Source organism: Perognathus longimembris, chromosome 28, assembly GCF_023159225.1.
Source record: "Perognathus longimembris pacificus isolate PPM17 chromosome 28, ASM2315922v1, whole genome shotgun sequence".
Lineage (NCBI taxonomy): Eukaryota > Metazoa > Chordata > Mammalia > Rodentia > Heteromyidae > Perognathus > Perognathus longimembris.
The window spans coordinates 79,641,677-79,669,220 of record NC_063188.1 but is presented as its reverse complement, the minus strand read 5'-3'; the positions used below and the strand labels follow the sequence as shown (position 1 = coordinate 79,669,220).

Genomic DNA, 27,544 nt, shown 5'->3' with positions numbered 1-27,544 from the left:
GCAATACCCATTAATATCCCAACACCATTCTTTAATGAAATAGAGGAAGCAATCGAGAAATTCATATGGAAAATAAAAGACCTAGAATAGCAAAAACACTACTAAGCAGAAAGAACAGTGCTGGAGGAATTACAATACCCAACTTCAAGCTGTATTATAAAGCTATAGTAATAAAAACAGCTTGGTATTGGAACCGGAACAGGCATGAAGACCAATGGAACAGAATTGAAGACCCAGAATTGAACCCACAGAACTATGCCTACTTAATCTTTGATAAAGGAGCTAAAACAATAGTATGGAAGAAAGATAGCCTCTTTAACAAGTGGTGCTGGCAAAACTGGCTCAACACATGCAACACACTAAAACTAGATCCTTATATATCACCCTGCACCAAAATCAATTCCAAATGGATTAAAGACCTTGAAATCAAAACAGACACCCTGAAAACACTAAAGGAAGGAGTAGGAGAAACACTTGGGCTCCTTGGTGCAGGAAAGAACTTCCTTAACAAAGACCCAGAAAGGCTACAAATCAAAGAAAGCTTGGACAAATGGGACTGCATCAAATTGCAGAGCTTCTGCACAGCAAAGGACATAGCTCTCAAGATAAACAGAAAGCCCACAGACTGAGAGAAGATCTTTACCGGCCATTCAAAGGACAAAGGCCTCATCTGTAAAATGTATGCAGAACTAAAAAAATTACCTTCTTCCAAAACAAAACCACAAAGAACCAATAGCCCCCTCATCAAGTGGGCAAAAGACTTACAACGACACTTCTCTGATGAGGAAATGAGAATGGCCAAGAGACATATGAAAAAGTGCTCTACATCACTGGCCATAAAAGAAATACAAATCAAAACAACATTGAGAGTGCATCTCACCCCAGTAAGAATGTCATATATCAAGAAAACTAACAATAACAATTGTAGGAGGGGATGTGGCCAAAAGGGAACCCTACTTCATTGTTGGTGGGAATATAAACTGGTTCAGCCACTCTGGCAAGCAGTATGGAGATTCCTCAGAAGGCTAAATATAGAACTCCCCTATGACCTAGCAACCGCACTTTTTGGTATCTATCCAAAAAAAACACAAACAAAATCACAGTAAAGCCACCAGCACAACAATGTTAATCACAGCGCAATTTGTCACAGCTAGAATCTGGAACCAACCCAGATGCCCCTCAGGAGACAAATGGATCAGGAAAATGTGGTACATATTCACAATGGAATTTTATGCCTCTATCAGAAAGAATGACATTGCCCCATTTGTAAGGAGATGGAAGGACTTGGAAAAAATTATACTAAGTGAAGTGAGCCAGACCCAAAGAAATATGGACTCTATGGTCTCCCTCATTGGGAATAATTAGTACAGGTTTAGGCAAGTCATAGCAGAGCATCACAATGCCCAATAGCTATACCCTTATGAACACATAAGATGATGCTAAGTGAAATGAACTCCATATTATGGAAACGATTGTTATATCACAGTTGTAACTACTTTCAACGTCCCATGTGTATCTGTAGCTTCTATTATTGATGATGTTCTTGTATCACCTTCCTATGGTTGTACCTACACTATCTCTGTAATCTTATCTGAGTATATTGGAAACCGTGTATACTGGTATTGGAAGTAGGAAATTGAAAGGGAATACCAAAATTGAGAGACACAGGGTAAAAAAAGAGAAACAACTACAAAAGCAATACTTGCAAAACTGTTCGGTGTAAGTGAACTGAACACCTCGGGGGGGGAAGGGAAAGGGGGAGGAGACAGGGGCCAATGAGGGATGAGGTAATAAACAGTACAAGAAATGTATCCAATGCCTAATATATGAAACTGTAACCTCTCTGTACATCAGTTTGATAATAAAAAATTGAAAAAAAATGCTCCACAAACTCTCCTGATAAAAATGTTAAATGAAAAGTTTTAATTTTTTCAGACAATCATTCTAGAGCGTGTGGAGGCAATCCAAAGATTAATACATGAACACGATGAATCCACCTGTGGAGTAATGGAGGATTTCATGGCTTCCACAAATAGAAAGATAAATGAACTCCAACAGAAGGACAAAGAGTTCTATGAAAAGATAGCTTCCCCTCTGAAAGATTTGAGAGACACCACTCAGCACCAAATTAATGAAGTAAAGAAGTCCATGCAGGACCTAGGGGAAAATTAAAGCGAAGATATGGAAGCTATCAAGAAAGCCTAGTCAGAAGAAAGGGAGATACAAAATCAAGTAACTAGGCTACAGAGCAGACTCAATGAAGCAGGGGATCGAATCTCAGGAACTGAAGATTTCCTAGACTTTATGGAGAAAGAAAAAAAAATTAGTACAAAACCAATCCAATAAGCAAAACAGATCGCTTCAGGACCTCAAAGATACAATCAGGAAGCCCAATTTAAGGCTAATAGGCATGGAGGAAAACTTACAGAAAGAAGTTAATGGACTCAGCAATATGTTTAACAGAATAATAGCAGAGAATTTCCCAAATATTCAGAAGGATAGGCCTATCCAGATATAAGATGCATTTAGAACCCGAAACAGACCAGTCCAAAATAGGACATACCACCGACACATTGGAATCCAAACAGGATCAATAGAGACCAAGGAAAGGATCCTTAAAGCTGCTAGGGAGAAGAAAGTCTCATATAATGGAAAAACAATCAGAACTATTCCAGATTTCTCAGCAGAGACCTTGAAAGCAAGGAGAGCCTGGAATGAGGTATGCCACACCCTAAAGAAAAATTACTACCAAGCAAGAATACTGTGTACAGCTAAACTCTCATAGCCAAAGGTCAAATAAAAGTCTTCCACAATAAGGAAAAACTGAAACAATATATCTCCACTAAACCATCATACAGAAAATATTCCAGGATGTCTTACACATGGAAAATAATCAAAATCACAATACAGACATTGAAATGAACCCCAAATAGAAACCCGGAACATTAGAGAAAAATTGAGAAGACACAGCCTCGAAAAACATAGCTATAATGAAAGTGAAAAACAATCCTCTCTCAATCCTCTCAATATTAATGGACTTAATTCTCCAGTTAAATGACATAGGATCATATATTGGATGAAAATCAAGATCCATCTCTCTGATGCCTCCAAGAGACACATCTACACATCAAAAGCCAACATTTCTAAAAGTGAAAGGCTGGAATAAAATCTACCAAGCAAATGACCCCCATAAGCAGGCTGGAGTTGCAATCCTAGTATCAGATAAAATCGACTTCCAATTGAAAACGGTAAGAAGAGACAAAGAGGGTTACTAATAAAGTGATCTCTCCTACAGGAGAGTATAACCATGCTAAATATCTACACCCCAAATACAGGACCACCCAACTTCATCAAACAAACACTACTGACTCTAAAAACACCCATAGATCCAAACATATTTATAGATGGAGACTTTAACCCTCCACTGTCACCTCTGGACAGATCCACACGCAAGAAACTGAGCACAGAAACCTCAGAACTAAACAACTGCAAAGACCAAGTAGACTTAACTGACGTCTACAGAATATTCCATCAAGCAACAAGAGAATATACATTCTTTTTAGCAGCACATGGAACATTCTCCAAAATAGATCACATCTTAGGGCATAAAGCAAATCTGTACAAATTCAAAGGTATCGAAATCCTTCCTTGCATTCTCTCAGACCCAAAATGGAATAAAATTAGAGCTCAACTCAAACAGCCACCACAGAAAATCCTACAATTCACGGAGATTAAACACCACATTGCTGAACCATCACTGGGTCACTGAAGAAATTAGAACAGAAATTCAACTGTTTATGGAATTCAACCAAGATGAGCACACAAAGTACCAGTTCCTTTGGGACACAGCAAAGGCACTCAGAGGAAAATTTATATCTCTGAGTGCCCACATCAACAAACTGGAGAAACATCAATTCAACAAGTGAAGGAAGCTCGTTAAACTCCTTGAAAGGGAACAACAATCCAAAACCCAAGCCAATTGATGGAAGCAAATAATTAAAATAAATCAGAATTAAATAGCTTAGAGTAAAATAAAAAAAATAGAAATAATCAACAAAACTAATAGATTGTTCTCTGAAAAAATTAAGAAGACAGACAGACCCCTACCAAATCTGACCACAAAAAGAAGACAGGACACCCAAATAAACAAGATCTGAGATGAAACAGGTAAAAACACCACAGAAACAATCAAGATTCAGAACACAATAAGGGAATATTTCGCAAACCTTTACGTCAACAAATTTAAGAACCTGGAAGAAATGGACGAATTCCTAGCAAAAATTGATATGCCTATACTTAACTGTGAAGATTTAAACCTTCTAAACAGACCCATATCCAGCATTGAAATAAAAACTTCAATAAGATATTTCCCATCAAAGAAAAGCCCAGGGCTGGGGATATAGCCTAGTGGCAAGAGTGCCTGCCTCGGATACACGAGGCCCTAGGTTCGATTCCCCAGCACCACATATACAGAAAACAGCCAGAAGCAGCGCTGTGGCTCAAGTGGCAGAGTGCTAGCCTTGAGCGGGAAGAAGCCAGGGACAGTGCTCAGGCCCTGAGTCCAAGGCCCAGGACTGGCCAAAAAAAAAAAAAAAAAAAGAAAAGCCCAGGTCCAGATAGATTCACAGCAGAATTTTACAAGGCATTCAATATAGAACTCACACCAATATTTCTCAAACTCTTCAATGATATTGAAAGTGAAAATTTGCTACCAAACGCATTCTATGATGCCAGTATAACCCATATCCCCAAACCAGGCAGGGACTCATCAAGGAAAGAGAAGTATAAACCGATTTCCCTGATGAACATCGATGCAAACATTCTCAACAAAATTCTGGCCAATTGACTTCACCAGGTCATCAAAAACATCATACACCATGTCCAAACTGTATTTATTCCCGGTATGCAGAGCTGGTTCCATATAGACAAGTCAATCATCATAATCCTCCACATCAACTGTAGCAAGGGCAAGAATCACATGGTTATTTTTCTAAATGCAGAAAAAGCATTTGATAAAATCCAGGACCCATTTATGATAAAAGGCTTTGGAGAAACTAGGATTCCAGGGAACATTCCTGAATATAATTAAGGATGTCCAAGACAAATCCCCAGCGAACGTCACTCTTATTGGGGAATAGTTAAAGCCATTTCCTCTAAACTCAGGAGCAAGGCAAGGTTGTGCACTTTCCCCTCTCCTCTTCAACACAGTACTAGATTTCCTAGCCAGACCAATAAGGCAAGAGTAAGACATAAAGGAGATCCAAATAGGAAAAGATGAAGTTAAACTTTCTCTCTTCACAGATCACATGATTCTGTATCTAACGAGCCCCGTAGACTCTACTCCCAAGTTACTTGAGTTGGTTCAAATCTTTGGCAATGTAGCAGAATATCCTCAAAAGTCAATGGCTTTTCTATATTCCAACGACCCAAAGAACGAGAGCAAATCAGCAAAGCAGCTCCTTTACAATAGCCTCAAAAACCATAAAATACCTAGGAATAACCTTAACCAAAGAAGTGAAAGACTTCTATGATGAGAACTTTAAAACCATGAAAAACAAAATCAAGGCAGAACTAAAGAAATGGAAAAACCTCCCATGCTCCTGGGTTGGGAGGAATAATATTGTCAAAATGGCAATATTGCCAAAGGCTATCTACAAATTCAGTGCAATACCCATTACTAACCCAGCAATTTTTTTAATGAAATAGAGGAAGCACTCCAGAAATTCATGTGGAACAGTAAAAGACCCTGAATAGCAAAAACAATCCTAAGTAGAAGGAACTGTGCTGGAGGAATTACAATACCAAACTTCAAGCTGTATTGCAAAGCTATAGTAATCAAAACAGCTTGGTATTGGCACAAGTACAGGCCCAAGGACCAAGGGAACAGAACTAAAGACCCAGAACTGAACCCAGAGAACTATGCCTACTTAGTCTTTGAAAAAAGAGCTAAAAAATAGGATGGAAGAAAGATAGTCTCTTTAGCAAATGGTATTGGCAAAACTGGATCAACACTTGCAACAATTAAAACTAGATCCTTATATATCACCCTGACCAAAATAAATTCCAAATGGATCAAAGACCTCGAAATAAAAACAGGTACCCTAAAAACACTACAAGGAGTAAAAGAAACACTTGGGCTCCTTGGCACAGGATGAAACGTCCTTAACAAATGCAACAAATGCAACAAATCAAAGAAAGGTTGGACAAATGGAACTGCATCAAACTGCAGAGCTTCTGCAGGGCAAAGGACATAGCTTGAAAGATAAACAGAAAGCCCACAGATGGAAGGAGGGAAGATGGCGCTGCCACAGTAAGGAGGTATCCCAACTCGCTCCAACTGAATAGTGAGCTGGGAACTCCAGCACCCAACACTCCATCAAGAACCTAGCAAACCCAACAACCAGAAGCAACAGAGAAACACAGGAAACAAACAAACAAAAAAAAGAGCCTATAACTTACACGGAGCCGGAAAATCTTCGGGGTACCCCCTCCCACCCACCAACCCTGGCCCGAACAGGGCCAAGCTGGGAAAGGGGACCCAGCGCCGGCAAGCAGGGCCACAGACCTTCAGCCACCAGAGAAGCAACAGCCAAAAAGTCACACCAGTAGTTCCACGGAGTTCAGACCGACCGAGACAGACGGCGGCGGAGGACCGAGTGGCGGGGCAGCAGCATGGTACCGAGCGGCAGGGAACCGGGCAGCGCAGACAGGGAGTGCTGGGACCACCACCACCAAACGACCGATCGTCACACCCCGGCACCCAGCCCCAAAAAGCCCACAGCAACGAGGGACACACACACAATCCAGGACCAGTAAGTTCCCCATTGACACTCCCCCCCCCCCCCCGCAACGGGAGACCAGCCATAGCAGAGACCCAAAACCTACAAAGAAGCTAGAGCTCCCACCCTACCCCGAGGGAACAAAGGAGCCTCGCCAAGGCATTCCCCCCCCAAATCCCCAGCAGAGGAGCCAGAACCTGACTGCACTGGCCCAGCCCCCTCCCCAGCAGGGGCCCGGGGACTGGTAGGCATTGGAAGCCCCACCTGAGGCGCCTGGTGCTTGCGGTCTTTTTGCACAACAACCACAGACTCGCGGGTGTACAATACCAGCCCACCAGTGACATCCGGGTCCAATCACACGCCTTCCTCACAGCGGAGGCACAGAGTCTGTGGGCACCAACCGTGCCTGGACACTTGTTCCTACCGGGGCCCACCCATACCGCCTCCCACAGCAAACTCGCAAGAGGGCACAAGCACTCTCCAACAACTCGGGTCAACACGCCCCCAAAGGAAGCACTAGAGTGCACATGCACGTGCCCCCCAGAGGGCCACCATGGGCCATCATGCTAGTCTTCCAGCAGGAGGATTGTCTGCCCAACCCCCTGCGGGAGCACACAAACAGGCAAGCTGTAATACTCGCCACACAGGTGGGCAGAGCCCCTCAACAGCAGCGCCTGCTCTGATAGGCACGCGCCACACAGGCGGGCAGGGCACCCGAGTGGCAGCACCCACGGTAGGTGCACACTGAACAGGAGGGCAAGCCACCTCTCAGCGGCAATTCTCAATCTGAGAGGTGAGCTCCTCTGACCAAGGTACCCAGTGGAAAAAAGAACCAAAGAAGAGAAAAGCCTCCACGCCACGCTAAATCAGCGACCAGCAAACCCCCACCAGGGGCACGCTAGGGTCAGCACAACACAGCGGCAGGACACTGTCCCACAGAGAAAGACACAGAACCTACCCACCCCCAAGTGCAGTGAGGGTGACCACCTCGGCAACAACCGAGACGGGCACACTCACCCACTGGGCAGTAAGGTTCAACAGCCAAACTCAAACCCAGAGCCAGTACACAAACAAGTCTCCCACTGATGGACCAGTGGGAACCACCACAAAGCCAAACCAGGGAAGCCACCCTCAGATATCCAGATGCGCAAATCACAAAGAAATATAACAAATTTCATCAAAGGGCAAGCCAACTCGCCAGCTCCAAAAGTAGCATGACTGAAGAGGAGATGGAGAATAAAAAAACAACTGAGGCTATGTTAACAGAAATGATGGAAAGCCTCAGAAACGAAATCAGAAAACAATTCCAGAAGTTCAGAGTGGAAGTCTCGAAGGACAACCAGGAAGCCAAGAAAGAAATGGAAGCAAAAATGGATGCAGTGCAAACCTCCGTCAAAGAAGACCTTAACATCCTGAGAAGTGAAATGCATGAAAAAATAGATTTAAAATACAACTCTTTAAAGGAAGAAATTTCCACCATCAGAGCTGATCTGACAACCATAAATAGCTCTCTGACATCCATAAACTCCACACTTGAATCCACAGCACAAAGAATTGACCATGTGGAAGCCAGAATCTCTCTCTTGGACAACAATGCAGCTGATAAGAATGAGAAAATTACCACACTCCAAAAAATGGTAAAGCTCCAGGGCAGACTAATCCAGGAGCTGGTGGAGAAAGACAAGAGATATAATCTGTGCATAATTAGTATAGAAGAAGGAGCCGAATACCAGAGCAGAGGGCTTCAAAATATTCTCAAAAAAGTGATAGCAGAAAACTTCCCCAATCTCACAAGGGACCCCATCCAGGGAACCAAAGCCTATAGGACACCTGGCAGACCAGATTCTAGAAAAGCCACGCCAAGGCACATAATATTCAAGACTTCAGATTTCAAGAATAAAGAGCAAATTTTGAATGCAGCCAAAGCGAAGAAAGAAATTTATTACAATGGGAAGAACATCCGAATAACAGCAGACCTCTCCACACAAACCTACCACGCACAAAGAGAATGGAAGAACACCATTCAAGTCCTACAAGCCAACAATTGCCAACCTAAAATAAAATATCCAGTTCATATTCAAGGGGAAAACCAGATCTTTCCATAGCAAAGAGGATCTAAAGGAGTATGTGAATAAAAAACCAGCCCTACAGCGAATTCTAAGAGGGGACTCCCACCCAACAGAAACCGTACAGGACACACAGATAGAAACAGAAATAAACTACAATGGCCAGAGCCCAACAGAAAGAGCAGTTCACTAAAGACAAGAAAAAAAAAAGAGGAAAAACAGCCCAACAAGAAAATGGAAGGGGAAAAAACACTCTTATCCTTGATCTCTTTGAATATAAACTGTATAAACTCTCCAATAAAGAGGAACAAACTGGCAGAATGGATCCGCAAACAAAAAGTTGCCATCTGTTGTCTACAAGAGACCCACCTTACAGCAAGGGATAAAAACAGGCTCCAAATGAAAGGATGGAGCAAGATTTTCCAAGCAAACGCATCTACCAAAATGGCAGGAGTAGCCATCCTGATCTCAGAAAAGCTGGACTTCTCACTAAAATCAACTCAAAAAGACAAAGAAGGTCACTACATTTTAATACAAGGAAAAACCCAGAATCAAGACATCACGGTGATAAATGTATACTCACCCCAGTAAGAAAGTCCATTATCTGGATCTCTAATCTTGATCAAATGAACTCAAGTTTTGGCACCTATTAGAGTTAATATATAGTATACAAGTGCTGTTAAAACTGGTATTAAGCCATTTTCATTTTAACATTTATTACAACTTATATTTTGTCAACACTAGACAAATTACATATGAATGCTACACATACATACATGGATGCCTAATAAAAATAGTTGTCCCAGTAATGTAAAAAAGCAATGTGATTTAAAAATATATATTGGCAGTCCTTGGGCTTGTACTCAGGGGCTAGAGTCCTTCACTGAGCCTCTCTGTGCTTAAGGTTAGGCTCGACCACTTGAGCCACAGTGCCACCTCCGGCTTTATCTGAGTAGCTTATCTGGAGATAAGAGTCTCATGGACTTTCATGCCTTGGCTGGCTTTGAACCATGATCCTTAGATCTCAACTCCTGAGTATCTAGGATTATACCCATTAGCACTGGGCTAAAACTACTTTTATTGTTGTTATAAAGATGACATAGAATGAAGTTATAGTTACATAAATCAAGTAAAGAATACATTTCTTTTTGAACAATGTCTCCACTTCCTTGCCTCTCTTCTAATTTTTCCCTCCCATACCCACCCAGCAACAGGATTTAAACTTGTGTATCTTGATAAAAATCACTCTGTATTCATTGTTAATAATGATTTATGAACTCTTTACCTAATCAGAAATACCATGCATTCCGATCTTACCACTGACATTTAAAAGGATAGAAGCAAACATCATACCATGAGTTTGTTTAAAAAAAAAAACTCTATCAATTATTTAGAAATCAAATGACTCACTTTAAAGACAATCTAACTAAAGACTACAAAAGTTTAGGCTTTGGATAATAGAGAGTAATTTAGTGGACCAATTTGAACTGAACATGTCCTCTATGGGTTTCATTAATGATCTTTTGCTAAAATCTCACAGGAAAAATTAAGAACTTAATTTATAGCTTTGCATAATGTATATTTTAGTTTGCAAAGCAAAATTATTGTGATTACTTTAGCTTGGATTAATGGTGTTCAATTATATAATCCAAACAGGAAGGTGTATACTTAACTAAGGGAAAAGTCAATATCCTTTGGCACTATTTGCAAATATTGTGCATATATTATGATCAAAATTACACAGAACCTATCGGCTATGTTTATTTGCATCTTATGAAATCACATTTACTTTATAGAACACAATGCTTTTCTAAACATAGTGGTGTAATGCTAACAGTGAGCACAAAGCCAGGTTCTGTGAACTGGCTCAAAGTCAAAAGTATTAACACGATTGATTTCTATTTTTTTTTGGAGCAATGTGTAATTTTTTTAATTTTATGTTTTTATTATCAAACTCAATTACAGAGAGGTTACAGTTTCATACATTAGGCATTGGATACATTTCTTGTACTGTTTGTTACCTCATCCCTCATTCCCCCTCCCCCCTCCCCCTTTCCCTTTCCCCCTAATGAGTTCTTCAGTTAATTTACACCAGTTTTGCAAGTATTGCTTTTGTAGTTGTTTGTCTTTTTTTACCCTGTGTCTCTCGATTTTGGTATTCCCTTTCAATTTCCTACTTCTAATAGCAGTATACACGGTTTCTAATATACTCAGATAAGATACAGAGATAGTGTAGGTACTACCACAGGAAGGTGATACCAGAAGATGATCAATAATAGAAGCTACAGTTACACATGGCACGTTGAAAGTAGTTACAACAGTGATATAACAATCATTTCCATAACATGGAGTTCATTTCACTTAGCATCATCTTATGTGTTCATAAAGGTATAGCTATTGGGCTCTTGTGATCCTCTGCTGTGACTTGCCTAAAACTGTGCTAATTATTCCCTATAAGGCAGACCATAGAGTCCATGTTTCTTTGGGTCTGGCTCACTTTACTTAGTATAACTTTTTCCAAGTCCTTCCATTTCCTTACAAATGGGGCAATGTCATTCTTTCTGATAGAGGCATAAAATTCCATTGTGTATATGAACCACATTTCTATTCTTGCATCCACAATTCAATGTAACAGTTACAAGTTGACTCAGAATTTCCTCTAGATCATTTCAATCATGAAAATACCTTATTAATAACCATCCTAGAAATAAGTTTTATTTGGTTTCGTTTGGTTTTTTCTTGCCAATCCTGGGGCTTGGGCACTGTCCCTGGCTTCTTTTTGCTCAAGGCTGGCACTCTGCCACTTGAGCCACAGCACCACTTCCAGCTTTTTCTATATATGTGGTGCTGAGTAATAGAACCCAGGGCTTCATGTATATAAGGCGAGCACTTTACCACTAGGCCATACCTAGTGCTACTAGGATTTTCTTTAATAACCTGTATAGATTTTCATCATGGTTAGCTCACTTACTTTAAGGATCTCTTAGATAAATGTGACAAGGTCGTGTCTAACTCTCTCTCCCTCTCTCTCTCTCTCTCTCTGTGTGTGTGTGTGTGTGTGTGTGTGTATGTGTGTGTTGGGTCTGTGGCTTGAACTTCGGGTAATGGGGCTATCTCTTAACTGTTTTGCTTGAGGCTGGTACTCTACCTCTTGAGCCACAACTCCACTTTTTCCCTTCTTCTAGTTAATTGGAGACAAGAATCTCATGGACTTTTCTGCCTGGGCTGGCTTTAAGCTATGATCCTCATACCTCAGCCTCCTGAGTTCCTAGGATTACAGATATGAATCACTGCTACATCAGTTCTAATTTTCTTTTTTATGCATAGTTTAGAACACTTTATTATAAACATTTCCAGAATATAAACTGATTTTGAATGAGGATACTTTTAAACTTTTAAAACTCTATGCAAGATAAGCTTATTACTTTTTATTATATATTTCACTTCTCACTTCCCAGTCTACAAAATACACTGCAAATTAGATCTAACAAAGAAAAAAAAATCTAATTTGCTTCATAGAGACAACCAATGAACATAAAAATGTCCAATTCAAAATGAAAACGAACCCAACCAAGAAACATTCTGCAGTCTATTAATCCTCCAATGTAAAATAAATCATCTAACAGGGAAAATAATTCCACCCTCACAGCAATTAGATGAATACAACAGAGCCACGCTCAAAAAGGGACATTGCATGTAAGAAAACCATTAAAATGCTTTTGGAAAATGAGGAAAAGTAATTTCCATGTTGGAGACCAAGCATACTAAATATTCTTGTTCATTTGGCCTTAGTTACAGTTACGTGTCCAAAAAAGGTAAGTGATATGAACATCAAAGAACCAAGTTCCTCCACTGCTTTCCATGAAACCTCAGGAGAACCAACCAGACTTTCAAAATCCAAGGATTGACTGGTCCCACAGCATGTCCTCCTCTGTCCTTTCTTCGCCTTGTTCCTTTTTCTCTTTTCTACGCTTACGGTCCTCTTTCTTAGAGGCTCCATCTCGGCTCTTTGTCTCCTTTCGATTCTTAAGCTTTTCGTTACTGACCTGTCCCATTTCTGCTTCCATTTTTTTTCTTTCTTTGGATGCTCTTGTGTTTGTCTAAATCCATTTCCTCAGAACTTCTTTTCCTCTTATGCTTAGGCCGTTCTTCCTCTGGTTTTTCTCTGCCTTCCTCTGGGTGCCTTTGTCTGTTTATGACTGGGTTGAGGGGCACTAGTATTGTGTCCTAAGGAGAGGTGCTTGGAAACTCCAGATTCTACATTATATAGACCACAATTATATTATTGCTGACTAAGGTTCAGGGTTACTTGTTTTTCTGAGAAACAGTCCCTGGTGAATTGACAGTAGCTCAGAGAATCTAGTCTCAGTCTGCTGTCCTGCGCTGGCAACCACTGAGGTAACTGGTTTTCCACTTTCTGTGCAGTAATACATGATCTTGGATATGACTGCATAGTTCCAGCTGGGAATCTCTGATCAAACATTCTGTACCTGTGCCTGGACTCGATCTCTTCTCTGTACCCACAGGTATCCAAATAGTCCTCTCTCATCTTTCTGAAACAAGTCTTTGGCTCTAAGCCTCTGGCTTTCTGTACTTTAATATAATCTTCAAGTTCATCTTGAAAAGAGTCAGAAGACTTCATTGAATGCTTCATTAGGTTGACAAAAAGGGATTCTCCTTATCAGGCCAAGAGCGTGGTGGAGAAATCTGATCATATTCACCCATTAACTGCTTCCATTTTTCTACATGAACTTTGTATAAATAGTGACCTGTGTGACCACCAGGGAGCTAAAATATCATGATGTAGAGACTACAACATCTATTTTTGTCCAATACTCTATTCACCTCATAATGTGAAATCTTTTACTATTCAAATTGTAGCACTATTCCACCCATGCCTTCGATACAAAGCTCAGTCTTTGTTTACTCAATATGGTATCTTCGCTGAGGCAGGGGCGGGCATCTACACTACTGTCCCCCTCCCCGCTAACGCCGCCGGCCTGGGGAGAGGCTGCGGTGGAGGTGGCTGAGAGGCGCGGTGGGAGGAGGGGCGGAGACCCGACTTCCTGAGGGGAAGTCACCTCCACCGTCAGCGGCCAATAGGACTGCTCCAGCGCCATGGCGGCCTGGTGCGCTGCGGCGCCTGCGCAGTGGCCTAATTTTCTTGATAGCTACAAAAGCTCATCAAATAATAACCACTTTTGGACAAAACTGTTGATGACTGAGCCTCTGAAATTTTTGTGTTGCATGAATACCTTTCCTTCTCAGGAAGAAGAAACCACCAATTTTTATTTTTAAAAATCCAAATAATGCCAACCCTTTGCAGTTGTAGCTACTGGTGGGAGGGGTGAAGCTGAATGGATCACAGTTCCAGAAATGTTTGCAAGATTTTTTTCTCAGGGAAGTGCTACCCATGCTGGTTTATATCTGTTATCCTAGCTCCTTTAGGAAGTCTACCATAGCTAGACTATGTCCATGCAAATACCCAGGCCGGAAATGATACACATCTCAAAAACGGTCTCTTTTCTCACAATAATGAGTGGAACTCAGAGCTGGAGGCCTAGCTCTTTGGAAAGAGGAACAATATGGCAAGTATGAGTCCTAGAGTCCAAATTCCAGTACCACCAAAATGAATCAAATAATGTGAAATTTATTCCTATAGCCACATTTCTTCTGAAGTGGTCTTCACATAGCTAATCAATAGAGGTATTGTAAAACTCCTTGAATGCCCATTTCTTTCTTCTTTCTTTTGACATATGGTCTCAATGTGTTGCCCATGCTGTCACCAGAGTTCTGTGCTAAAGTGCCCATCTGCCTCTGCCTCCAAAATAGCTGGAAGGACAGAGGGATACCATCACACCTTGCTGTCAAATGCCTAAAATTTCAAGTAGTGGAGTGTAGGTATGGCTCAAACTGTTGACTGCCTTCCTGGCAAGTATGAGGCCCTTAGTTTACTCCTGAAGTGTGGCCTTCAAAATTAGATTTACAAGGCAAAGCTCAACCCCATGTGTAAATCTCATTAACCATATAATCATGCAAGCAGGAAGCAAGGATTATGTATTTCTGAGAATAGTGCATAGGTACTTATTCTAACTTATTAACTAGTAATAAATCCTGCTTGCCTGTATAAATCCCTTTACATGAACAATTCGCAATGGAACATATGCGCAAACCACTATCGTGGAGCACTGACTAAAGGAGGAAAGTTTAAACTGTTGGATTTGAAAATAACATTTAATTAGAATTAAAATGATGAAGTAGTAGTCACTTCCATTTTCTAATCAGAGTATCCTCTGAAGAGCAACCAAATTACAAGCTACTGGGAGGATTATATTGTTTATAAGATGATTGAAACTACTGAATTTCAATTAATTATTGTTTGTGTGTGTATGAGTTAGAGAGAGAGAGAGGGAGAGAGAGAAAGAGAGAGAGACAGAGACAGAGACAGAGAGAGAGAGAGAGTATTCCTGGGGCTTCAACTCAGTGTTCGGGCGATTTCCTTGAGGTTTATGCTCAAGACTAGTGCCTTCCACTAGAGCCACAGGTCTACTTCCAGCTTTCTTTTGGTTCATTAAAGATCAGTGTTCGAAGGATGCTCCTGTCTAGAGTGGTTATGAACCATGATCCTCAGATCTCACCCTCCTGAATAGCTAGCATTGCAGGTTTACACCACTGGTGCCCAGCTCAGTGAACAATTTTTTCAATGATTCAGTATTTAACAAGTTATTTAAAATCCTTTTTACTATTTTTAGTGTTAATAAAACAATGATGCCCAAAACCTTATTATTAAACTATACATACAAAAGCTGAATTCACCCCTGGATCCCACTGCTTCATAATCCCATCTGAGTATCTGCAAAGTTGTAGAAGCTGTCCACATGTCTAGATGCTGTGCTCTTCTTTGCTGATACAAATGTCTATTCTAAATAGGAAACAGAAATAAATTCTAAGACCTTGAGATGCCAAAGCCCATGTCTATATTAGGACTGAACAAGAACATGAGCTTATTTTTTGAAAAGGAATGAAATTATATCTTTATACTATTTATAGGATGTATTATTTATTTATTTATTTATTTATTTTCCCTGTCCCCTCCAGACCTCTACTAACCAACGGCTTCAAGAGGTTCTTTTTTCTGTTTTCATATATACTTGCAAAGCTATTCAAAATTATTCTATTATGTTTTCATTTCTGTCACATTTATTCTGTAATGTTTTCATTTCCCCATTCCACTTCTCCTCCTAAAGATACCTTAGTTTCATGTGGTGTGTTTACATCCATCCTGCATATGGATCTATATATATATATATATATATATCCTGTGCCCATGTTCATAGGTTTTCTATAGAATCCATGCCAATGAAGTTTCAATATTTACAATGGAAAATTAGCTCTTTTAATAAGATATGGTAATTTTGTTGTAGAATATTTGCCTGGAAAACACAAGGGCCTGTGTTCAAACCTAAGCACTGCTAAAAAATGCAGTTTTTACAAAAGAGAAATAGTATTTGGAGGAGCCATAAGTTCTAATTGAGCCTTATCACATACTTTTTGTGTGATGATGACAACTTAATAAATGTTTTGGGGAGCAAGTACTATTCTTGTAAAATAAGGAATTTTGATTAGATAATCATTTAATGAAGTGTAAAAAATTCTGAAGTATGAACCTTTCTCTTTCAGTTTCCTTCCTGTGTTAGCCATCTTAGAGTTATAGTGATAATAAAATGAGACAGAATACCAAGTACTATACAGTCTGCAGGTTTGCCAGGCTACTTGGGAGGAGATCAGTAGATTCCAAAATCAGTAGGATTTTGGTTCACAGCCTCACTCTCAGATGCTGCCACTCCCCAAGCTCACTGGGCTGGAATCCCAAACCACGCTTGAATCAGAGATTTTCATCCGGGACCCTGCAAAGTACAGTGGGGGTCCACTCTGGGTTGGAGTGGTAACCACCACCCACAGCACCTGTTTTTTTCAGGTGCTTTCCATGCATGTACCCCCTAATATTTCTCCACACCCCTCCTTGTCGACTCCCGTTGAGAACCAGCATGCAGATACAGGACCTAACTGACTCATCTCTGCTCATTCCCTCCACCCATGCCTGCCTCAGTGGCCCAGGAGGCCTCTAGGCTCTGGGCAGGGTTCAGGAGGTGGAAACAGCAGCAGCAGGGGATCAAAATGAGGCTAAGACAACACTGATATCTGTGCGTGCCCACACTCTTCCGTATCCCTTTTCTTCCTCTGCCTCCACACTTCTCTTCACCACACATACAGGCACCACACGCCCTTCATTCCATGTCTCTGCAGTACCTGCTGCACTAACTTTTACCTGACAGGATGGCGGCACACCTGCCAGCTTGCCTACCTTCCCCTAGTCACTTGCTAGCCACGTGCATGATTGCTTGCAGCCTGCACGGTGCCTACATGCCCTCTGCACACCTTCCCACTGCCTGTCTCCCACATGGACTCTTCTGGCAGGCTGAGCTGATTACAAATGTACCCAAAACACACCTGCTAAGAAAATCATGGTTCAAGACTAGCAACTGGAGATAAATTTTAGAGTCCTCAACTGAGAGCTGCCCCTGGTGTTTCACTCCTATTACTCAAATATGATGGGAAGCCTAAAATATACCCATCCCAGCACAAGAGCACTGCTATACAGGAATTGAGATTTTTACCTGAAAAACAAACTAAATAACAAAAACAACAATATCCCCAGCACAGCCAGGCGCTGATGCCCCTCACCCATAGTTCCAAGAACTCAGGAGGCTTCTGATTACAAGTGAGCTGCAAGGCCCATTAGGAACGTTAATAAGAGAATTTTATCTCCTTTTCAATGCCCCAAAGCAGTAGTAGAGCTCTGATTCAAGTGATTCATCATGAAGACTTGAGCAAGAAGTTCAGGGACAGTGCCCAGACCTTGAGTGCAAGCTCCAGGTTTGCATTTGAAATGACCAGAACCACAAATGGCAGGTGTTGTGGCTCAGTTGTAAGAGAGCCTGCCTCACAAGCACAAGGCCCTGAGTCTAGTACTGCAACAATGAATAAGAAAAAAGTGTTATCAATATTCATGTAGACTTTTCTGTGTTTGCACAAATTCATTTCATCATGCCAAATATGCAGAAGTTCATTTGCTGGGTCAGATGTTAAGTTATATTCAGTGTGGTGTGAGTTGGATGGTAAGAATGTTTTTAGTTGTAAAAGCATCTGCCAGGAAGGGAAAGTGTGGCTCTGGTGGTAGAACCTCAAATGTGAGTGAAAAAGCTGAAGAGCTCGAAGCTTTGCGTTCAAGCACTTAAACAAACACACACACATATATATACACACTCTCTCTGTCACACACACATACACACACACACACACACACACACACACACAGAGCCTGGCATGGGTGGCTCAAGTCTGTAATCCTAGCTACTCAAGAGGCTGAGGACAAGAGACACTCTTAGTTTCAATTAACCATCTAAAACCTGGAGGGGGAGCAGAAGCATTAGACTTAAACAGAAAAGATCAGGTCCAGGTCCAGGCCCAGACCCTGAGTTTAAACTCCAGGTCTTGAACAAATGAAGAAATGAATGAAACTGTCAGACCTTTTTAGACTTTACCATTTTATATTTCCCCCAGCAATAAATGATATTAGATTCAGCAGGGCTTTCTCTGTGTTTTATATTCTCACTATAAAGCCATTTTTATAGGTGTATGGTAATATCTGGTTAAAAATTGCTTTTCTTTAATGGGCATCCAGGTCATATAGCCTTGCAAGTCCTCTGTCAGATGTGAAAATATTTTCTTATCTGTAGGTGGTTTTTTCCTTCATTTATTTAACAAGAGGTATTTTCTAGAACAAAATCTTTAATCTTGCAGATAATCAGTTTTTCAAGTTTTGTGGTATAAGTTGTGTTCTATTGAGTTGTCAGAGAAATCTATACTTAGTTTTATGCTTTAATTTAGAAATATGTTTTAGACTTTACCGCAATATAGGTTAAATAATTACAGGTTTTGAATCGGCAATTTTATAATTCATTTTGGTTTTCCTAAGGTAGAATGAATCTCTTTTTACATCTTTTTCCATTGGACCTGTGGCTTGAACTATGGACATGGATGCTTTCCTTAAGTTTCTTTTGCTCTCCTATTTGAGGCACAGCACCACATCCAGCTTTTGCTGAGCTGCTTATTGGAGATAAAAGTTTTACAGGCTGATTTTGATCCATGATCCTCAGAACTCAGCCTCCTCAGTAGCACTGGCAGTTGGCTCTTTTTACATTTTTATTAGTATAAATAAATCATATAAATGGGATTTACTGTGGTTTTTCATTTCTGCATGTAATGCAATGTGCTTGCATCAAATTTACTCCATATTATTCTTTCCTTTTTATTTATTTTCTTTCTTTGGTGGCACTAGGGTTGGGACTTTAGGGCCTCACATTCACTGGGCTGTCAGTCTATCACTTGAGATACAGTTCCAGCTTTGTTTATTTTGCTGATTTTTTTTACTGGTCTTGTGGCTCAAACTGTGGACGTGGGTGCTTTCCTTGAGCTGTTTTTGCTCTCCTGCTTAATCCACAGCAGCAAATCCAACTTTTTCTGAGTTGCTTATTGGAGATAAAAGTCTTACAGGCTGATTTTGATCCATGATCTTCAGAACTCAGCCTCCTCAGTAGCACTGGAAAGTTGGCTCTTTTTACATTTTTATTAGAATAAATAAATTATACAAATGGGTTTTACTGTGGTTTTTACATTTGTGCATGTAATGCAATGTGCTTTCATCAAATTTACTCCATATTATTGTTTCCTTTTTATTTATTTTCTTTCTTTGGTGGCACTAGGGTTGGGACTTTTGAGCCTCACATTCACTGGGCTGTCAGTCTATCACTTGAGGTACAATTCCAGCTCTGTTTATTTTGCTGACTTTTTCAGTTATAGAGTTCAAAAATTTCAGTAAATTAAAGACACGGAATATTTTCTGCCTAGGCTTTGTTGGAAACTCGATTCTCCAGATTTCAGCTTCCTGAGTTAGCTAAGATTATAGTTGAGAACTATGGAGAAGTAGCTACTCTTATTCTTTCTATCTTTCTTGTTGTTTTGCCTGTCCTGGGGCTTGAACTGAGGGCCTGAGCACTGTCCCTGGCTTCTTTTTGCTCTGGGCTAGCAGTCTACCACATGAGCCACAGAGCCACTTCTGTTTTTTTTTTTCTGTTTATGTGGTACTGAGGAATCGAACCCAGGGCTTCATGCATGCTAGGCAAGCACTCTACCACTAAGCCACTTTCCCAGTCCCTTCTGTTATTCTCTCTTATGTCTCTTTTCTCCTGATGTTGTAAACAGTTTCAATACTTTACATTATGATCTTTATATAATATATAAAACCTACTTTGATCCATGATTTATTGTGAAATATTTGATCAATTATTAATTTGTTGTTAAAAACAGGTTACCATTTAATAACTTAGGTAATGAGTACATTTGTTTCAGGACAATGTCACCTTCATTCTTTTCCAGTTTTTCTCTTCCAATCCCACCTACATGTTGTATTTGATTTAGTTTTTGAATTTCAATCTAAGGTGGCCACTCATATTTTTGCCTATAGACATCTCCTTTGTAAAATCTTATTTGAATTCTGAGGGAGAATTACATCAAAACTGTAGATCAATTTGAGAAGAATTGCTGTTTTGACTATATGATTTCCTAATCCATAAATGAAATTCATTCTCTGTGTGTATATATAATATATTAGCATTCATTTCAGAATCTATATGTTCAATCTGAGTCCTGTGTTTGCATTAATGTTGTGAAACAATACCAATAGACTAATAAAATAAGTTTGATGTGTTGGTTTTGAAAGTAGTATTAGTGATGCTTTGGCTATTTTTTGTATCAAATACAGTAAGGATTTCTGTAGTTGCTTTCCCTATTACAAAAGAATATTTTCTTCCTGACTATATTTACTTTCTCAGTATTGAAGAGCAGGGTTTGAAAATGTTAGGCAAATCCTTTTTCATTACTATATGAGAACAGCTGTCTTTAACTGCTATGGTGAAGGACCCTTCACTTTTCTTGTGTGTGTGTGTGTGTGTGTGTGTGTGTGTGTGTGTGTGTGTGTGTGTGTTTACATTAAACACACTGGAAAATTTTTTGGAGATTTTGTTTTCTTAGAGTAGTACTTGGCACCACACTCAGGCCATATATGGAAATTATGTATCACTCAGTTACATTTCTGGTTCCTGTTTTGTTTTGTTGGGGGACTGAGTCTCTCTGAAGGTCATGGTGGACTTCATCTTGCCACAGATCAAGTTGGCCTCAAACTTTAGGTCCTCTTGTCTCTGATATAAGAATGCAAATGCAATAAATCATGCTTGTTGAAATTAACTTCAAGAAATGGAAACTAGAGGTTTTTTTATTTCACTTTTCACCATTGTTTTTCTGCTGTTCCTCTTTTGCTGCTGTTTTTGATTTCTGTACTTTTGTCATATATACGTTTATCTGATTTGGGAAGGGTAACAAGAAGCACAGAAATAGAGAGACTAAAGGTGAACTAATTCAGCAGTGATATGCACTAGACAGTATGTTGAAAATCAACTATACAACATGTGGGGAAGGAGGTTGGGAGGGAAAATCTGGGAAATCAGGAGAGAAGAGGTGACCCTGTTCAAAAACAAGCATACTAGTATCTGACTTACATTAACTGGAACACTTTGGTACATTACCTTTACAATAAAAAGGAATATAAATGCAATAGTTTGGTGGCAAAGTTTTCTGAAAGAAATATATTTTACTACAAACAACTTCACAAGTCACTTGAACAAATTAAGAGAAACACTGATTTCCTTTAATTAGCTAAGCAAAATTAAGTGGGCATTGAAAAATTTCTGTAGTGAGCAATTAGTTAATTGAATATTGGAATTGCGCAGATTGAAACTCATGAATTTCAGGGTACCTAAGCCTCAATTTAAGGGAATGTAATGGGTTGCTTAAAAGCTTTGAAAATGTAGCGCCTGATCTTCTAAAGGAGTAAACAAAATTTCATCTTAATTGACTTGCATGTTCTGTTATCTGAATTCATTTCTTACATGTGGGGTGAATGTCTCCAATATTGGTTTCGTGGTTCCATAAAAGCCAGAAAAACAGTTTTGTAATGATCAATGGCTACCTTGTTGTATATTGTTTACTTAACTTTAAACAATGGTAAAGAGTGGTCAAAATTGTTTTCTAGTCTTTCCAAAAATTAATGAGCTGGGTGCCATGTCTCATACCTGTCATTCTAGCCAATCAGGAGGCTGAGATAGGATCAGAGGATTGAATCTGGATGCTGGCTCAAATGAGGAAATTCCTCATACACTTAACTCCTATTACCTACTCAAAACAAAGTTGAGAGAAATGTACCTGTAGCTGAAGTGGTAGAGAGCTACCTTGATCAGAAAATCTCTGGGAGCATGTAGGCCTTGACATCAAGTCCTGAGACTGGCACTCATAGAAGATTAAAGAATATGATTCACTATGCTCTGCTCTAGTAGCATTTTTTTCATTCTACTTGGAATGAGGAGGGTCACAAATAACATGTGGTGGATTGTATGGAAGTCCTGGTTTGTCCTGGACTCCTGGCTTGGTAACAGTGACAGGCATAGGGAACACCTGGTCTGTGTGCATCACATACAGGATTCTCTTCTGCAAGAGCACAAACAATCTCTCTTCCCAGGAAAGACTTTCTAAGAACATTGCGGAGTTGTGTGTCTGGAGAAGAGATGTGTGATTTGATCCTTCTTTGGTATGATGAAAGTAACAGCTGCAAATGGGATTGAAATTTCTAATTAGGTCTATGTCTGTGCAGTGTTTGGGAGAAGGGTTAAAGTGCCAACTCTGGCTACCTGTTGCCGCTCCAGTGAAGTCATGTTCTCTGAATGCCTGTGGTCATTCTAGGAATGCAATAGTGCCAGCACTTTATTAGAAGACACCTTAACTGTGTGCCTGATGCAACTGAGGCTCTACCCTGCAATTACTTGATGGTGCCAGACAATCTAAGAGGAAAGTATGGCCCCAGGGTGCTTGGTGACCCTGGGCATCCCAACTGATGCATGGTGACTGCTCCTGAGAGGAAGAACAAGGTCCCCTTATGTGGCAACAAAAAGAGACAAAGTATGCAGTTAGTTTGTGGTGACCCAGGTGACACTAGAGCCCGTACACTGAAAATGGTGTTTCTAATGGCTGTGGAAGTCCATTCTTGTTCTCCCAACTCATGGGCCACCAAAGGTGTGTGCGGGTGGACCTAAGATTGGGAGAAGCCTATACAAAAGATTTCTTGCCCACAGTGTCAACAACAAGAAGGAAACAGCACCAGTTCAGAGTAATGGCATGGTAAATTGATGGAAATCCTCCTGAAAGCAGGAAAGACAAGGGAGGGTGAGAAAAGGTCCCAATCTAAGTCTCATGAGCCACCCATTCTCATACCACACATACATACACACACACACACACACACACACACACACACACACAATCATTCATGCACAGACATTCAGATTCTCAGCATGGTGCTTCACCTCTAGCTCCATGAAAAGCACAAACTGTCTAGGGAATATTGGGAGCCTTTATTCAAGCCAAATATAGAAGAACACCAAATTGCATGGTGATATATTTCTGCCGGTATTGTGCTAGTATATGAGTTCAACCTACCTTATGCTTCCCTATCAATCCCCCAACAAAGACAAACCCTCTGATTTCCCACTGCTCACCAGCCTGTGAATGTTCACAACTCTTGGAGGCTCACAATCACTTGGAGTTTGAGGTGCATGAGATGCTACTGGCCAACTGTCAAAGTCGGGCCTTCCAAGCCCACTTCCTGAACAGGGCAACATGGAGAGAGGGGATTATGACAACTGCCTGCATCATCTGAGGAAAATGGAGGTCCTAACCAAGCATTAGTTTCTGCTGGCACTTCTGTGGCAGAGAACATTGACACCTAGCCAAGGGCCTCGGGTCAGTGTTCAGAAGTCTTGTCCTTATTTGGCCCAGCTGTGTTCGGTAGGTTTTGAGTTTTGGATGTAGCAGATGTCAAGTACTTGTTTGGGAGCAGGTTTCAAGTGCTAAATCAGTTAATGTGATTCTGCAGTGGGGTGGGGATGAGGCAGGCTGCGATCATGACTGGGTATGTACTGATGAGAGTAGTGGGTAAGTACACCTTGGTATTCTGGTTCAGTCTCCCTCTTGATGATGCCACCAAGCAGTCTCAGGTAGTGATTGCTAAGGAGAGAAGGGAAGCCCCCAACCACCATTGTCTTGCTGTCTCCAGCCAGAACAGGTGCCTGAATTTTAGAAACCCCACCCATGATGACATGCTGCTATTATTCTTTTGGGACTGTAGCATCAAATTATTATTTCTGGTAGGTAAGATGATTTATTTTCATTATCCTAACTACTCACTGAACAAAGTCAGGGCATCATGCCTTGAGAACAGTCCAGGAAAGATTTGGCGTGGCCTCAATTCCCACAAAAATGCAGGAGTCTGAACTGAAGTCTTGGCCCAGGGGTAGGTCAGACCCCTGCCTCAAAAAAAAACATGAAAGCGCTTATACTGTATGGCCGGCGACATTAGCTAGTGCTCGCTCGACTCGGGAAGCAGCGGACTACAAAAGAGTCAACTGTATCTGCCTCTGTTTCCAACGGACTCACGTTCAACTTTCGCTCACACACACACAAGCCGGGAAAATTTTATTAATTCTTTTTTTTAAAAAAAGTTAATATAAAATTATAGCAAAAAAAAAAAAGGAACCTGAACTTTACTAACAGCTGGAACAATCCGCAGCGGCGGCGGGAGAAGAGATTTAATTTAGTTGATTTTCTGTGGTTGTTGGTTGTTCACTAGTCTCACAGTGATGGAAGCTGCACATTTTTTCAAAGGGACCGAGAAGCTGCTGGAGGTTTGGTTCTCCCGGCAGCAGCCCAACACAAACCAAGGATCTGGGGATCTTTGCACTATCCCTAGATCAGAATGGGATGTACTTTTGAAGGATGTGCAATGTTCAATCATAAGTGTGACAAAAACTGACAAGCAGGAAGCTTATGTACTCAGTGAGAGTAGCATGTTTGTCTCCAAGAGACGTTGCATTTTGAAGACATGTGGTACAACCCTCTTGCTGAAAGCACTGGTTCCCCTGTTGAAGCTTGCTAGGGATTACAGTGGGTTTGACTCAATTCAAAGCTTCTTTTATTCTCTTAAGAATTTCATGAAGCCGTCTCACCAAGGATACCCACACCGGAATTTCCAGGAAGAAATAGAGTTTCTTAATGCAATTTTCCCAAATGGAGCAGCATATTGTATGGGACGGATGAATTCTGACTGTTGGTACTTGTATACTTTGGATTTCCCAGAGAGTCGGGTAGTCAGCCAGCCAGATCAAACCCTGGAAATTTTGATGAGTGAGCTTGACCCAGCAGTTATGGACCAGTTCTACATGAAAGATGGTGTTACTGCAAAGGACGTCACTCGTGAGAGTGGAATTCGTGACCTGATACCAGGTTCTGTCATTGATGCCACACTGTTCAATCCTTGTGGATATTCAATGAATGGAATGAAATCAGACTGAATTTATCGGACTATTCACATCACTCCAGAACCAGAATTTTCTTATGTTAGCTTTGAAACAAACTTAAGTCAGACCTCCTATGATGACCTGATCAGGAAAGTTGTGGAAGTCTTCAAGCCAGGAAAATTTGTGACCACCTTATTTGTTAATCAGAGTTCTAAATGTTGCACCGTGCTTTCCTCTCCTCAGAAGATTGAAGGCTTCAAACGTCTTGATTGCCAGAGTGCTATGTTCAATTATTACAATTTTGTTTTTAGCAGTTTTGCTAAAAAGCAGCAACAACAGCAGAGTTGATTAAGAAAAATGAAGAAAAAACGCAAAAAAAGAAGACACATAGATGGTGGTGGCTGCTTTCTAGACTTTGATACAGGGGTCATGCTTTCCATAACCACCACCTTGTAGTTGCAAAAAGCCCTAGATGTAATGATAGTGTAATCATTTTGAAGTGTATGCATTATTATATCAAGGAGTTAGATATCTTGCATGAATGCTCTCTTCTGTGTTTAGGTATTCTATGCCACTCTTGCTGTGAAACTGAAGTGCATGTAGAACATAACTTTTACTATAAGAAACTTTATAACACTTGTGAAAACAATTCAATTTGGTTTATACACAGTATATTTCTGCAGGTATCATCCAAAATTCCCCACAGACAAGGCTTTCATCCTCATTAGGTGTTGGCCTCAGCCTAACCATCTGGGACTGTTCTATTAAATTGCTGCCAGAATTTTACATCCAGTTACCTCCACTTTCTAGAACACGTTCTCTATTAATGTTACTGAAACCAGATTCTACTTCATACAGATGTTTTTTGTGACAGCAATTAAAATTTTTCTTCCACAAGTTGGATCCTCATAGAATGATTGTAGTAACTCCTTTTGTGTGTATTACTATTTTAATAATTGTTCTTGCATTTGTAGTCTTATGATTGGTTTCTTCCCTCACCATGGTGTCTTCTCCCTCTGCCCCTCATATAAAGCAATACACTGTTACACTGTGGGTTTATATACAAATCTCATACCCCAGAGGGGGAAGCAGGGAGGTGATCCCTGAGTTGGATTTTTTTTCAAGGGTATTGGAATTTTGCCTTCTTTGTTGGCATGGGCTCTTTTAAAAAAAGTAGCAAAGATGAATGTATCAAATCTTTTGAATCATATCTACCCAGCAAGAACCCATAGAAAAATTATAGATTTTCAGAGTATTCTGTAAACAGTCTAACCATGTTCTATTCTTAAGTAAATTGGATTGGCTTCTAATGGAACATACTGACTTGTTAAGTACTGGTAGAAAAGAACTTATTACTGAATATGTAAGCAAGGACATTTAGCATAAAGGTTATCTGTTCAGCTTGGATCATTTACCTTATACTTTGAGCAGCCGCTGCCACTTATTTTCATTAGCAATCTCTGCTATAAACTAGAGTTCAGAATGGAGTAAGTGGCTTTTTCATCTTGTGTCTTAAAGTTCTGTGATGCACGTGAGATGTTGGTTCTTCCTGTTCCTGTGTGGTCTTTTTACCATGGCAGTCACAGAACAAATAATGTCCAGAATGAGAATGAAAACTGTCAGGCTATTCATACAACTATGTGGCAGGATTTTTGAATGAATAAAAGACACCAAAAATTCTTAAATACTCAACTAGAAATGTAGGCTTTCAAGAGTTGGCATCTTTTAAGCTATATTTGCAAAAACTGGTAAGCAACTGAGAGAAGAGCAAAGTTAACTAAATTTTATATTTATTGTCCACAATATTTTCTTGATAATTTCTGGATTGATGCAGTAATGTTTTATTCCTTCTGTATTTATAAATGAAAAACCGTTTGTTAGTGTTTCTAAACAATACTTGGTTTGAGATCAAGTAGTTGGAACACTGTTGACTTTTATTTTAAGCATGCTGTTGATTGAACATTTAATTGAAGCTTTCAATTAGCTTTATCCATTTGATTCTTTTGTTTGTTTGTTTGTTTGTTTTTATTATAAAACTGATGTACAGAGAGATTACAGTTTCATACGTTAGGCATTGGATACATTTCTTGTACTGTTTGTTACCTCGTCCCTCATACCCCCCTCCCCCCTCCCTTCCCCCCCTGAGGTGTTCAGTTCACTTACACCAAACAGTTTT

General features: G+C 40.3%; 2 pseudogenes; one reads left to right on the top strand and one right to left on the bottom strand.

The window, feature by feature from the left end:
- Positions 1-12,735: 12,735 nt before the first annotated feature.
- Positions 12,736-13,866, bottom strand: LOC125343674 (annotated as a pseudogene).
- Positions 13,867-24,499: 10,633 nt separating this feature from the next.
- LOC125343671 lies at positions 24,500-25,788 on the top strand (annotated as a pseudogene).
- The last annotated feature ends 1,756 nt before the right edge of the window (positions 25,789-27,544 follow it).